This window comes from Camelina sativa, chromosome 20 (assembly GCF_000633955.1).
Source record: "Camelina sativa cultivar DH55 chromosome 20, Cs, whole genome shotgun sequence".
NCBI classification, from domain to species: Eukaryota; Viridiplantae; Streptophyta; class Magnoliopsida; order Brassicales; family Brassicaceae; genus Camelina; species Camelina sativa.
The window spans coordinates 2,310,592-2,312,238 of NC_025704.1; positions in this window are offsets into that span (position 1 = coordinate 2,310,592).

Below are 1,647 nucleotides of genomic sequence, written 5' to 3' on the forward strand. Positions count from 1 at the left end.
ATATATATATATATATATATATATATATATATATAGGTTTTTTTCTGGTACGAAAGAGATAACATATTTATATGGTGAAATTTAAAAGGTTTTAGATAACATATTTATAAGGTATTGACATTGATGCTTTTCTCCTATTTTAATTCAACCAAAATGAATGAATTGATCAATTTGTTTATTGTTTGAAATTAATTGTGATCAATATCCAGTTTGTAGTATTCGAAACTTAGAATCCGAACCAAATTTGAAATTTGATTAAAACATTATAAGAAATTTTGAATACCAAATAATCTGAGGAAGAGGTTTAAAGCTTGAACTTAAGAAAAACTATTTTGATTTCTTCTTATATCCTCTTCTTTAAAAAGAGAGGAAAACGCAAAACCTTAAGTTCTCTCTGATTGGAGAAGAAGACATTTTGACTTTTTTTATCTTAATATATTAATTAAGAAGTACAAATATGAAACTAACCTAGTAAAAAATTACATGCATTTGCCATTAGAAAAACTTAATTTTTTTAATTAATTAATTTTTAATAAACAAAAAAAAATCGTTGATGACTTATCAAATCTACAAAAGTAAATAAAATCAATATTAAATCTAAACTAATTCTTATTTGAAAAGAAAAAATATTATAAAAAATTAACAGCTAAAATTTTAAAAACTAATCTAATAAAATCTACAATAACATATTTAATCAACATTTTTACCATCACGGGATAAAATTTTTTATCAAAATTTAATCAAAAATTAATCAAAAAATTTATATTAATTTCATTTAACAGCTTAGATTTTAAAAATTAATAAATAACATAATATCAAATAAATTATTGCTAATTTTTCTTAAAACAAAATTCAACTCGCCGTTTTCCGCGGGATAGTACCTAGTTTTATTTTAATTTGTTCAAAAGAGAGAAGCTGACTGTTTCAGCAAATTCTGTTTTGTTGTGAAAGAAACGTTGCAGTTTTTGTCGGACACAAAACTGATGATGGGCTTTTAATCACCTTGGTCCATCTTTGCTTCGCATTTCTCACAAGCTCATATGAAATTGGGCTTCAATTTTTGTTGGCCCATAATTGGGTTTTCAATCGCAGACTCGTTGTTTCTACTACGGAGGCAAAGTTGTTTTGCTCTAATCGTTTTGTAAACCTAAACGGTGTGTTTCATCATCATCTTCACACGATTTCTAAACCTAAGGCAGCAGCCTCCGTGAACAGTCGCCGGCCCTTCCTACCCTTTATTTCTTCGTCTATTGTGAATTCAATGAGAGGAGAGGAGATCGCGTGTGAAGCTCTGTTCTTTCGGTGGTCTCTGCTGCTCAAAGATCCAATTCGAGGCTGCTGTACTGTTCAAGAGTTCTCGGCGAGCTTCCTTTGTCGGGTGAAAGCCATGCTGAGTGTCTTCAGAGAGAATCTGTACGACCCGTTATGCTCTGTAACTTCCCGGATCTGAGGCTTGCCTCTCAATAATGGAAGAAGCGGAGGTTCTAGTGCTAACTCTAGATCTGAGATCTGGGGTCTCGGCTAAGGCTCAGGGTGGAGGTCACCGTTTAATGTTGAGCTCTGGTAATCCCGGTTCCTGGGTGGTGCTGACACGCCGGCGTTTCCCTGCCTTTTCCACCCGTAAAAGCTCTCTCTCTCTCTCTCTCT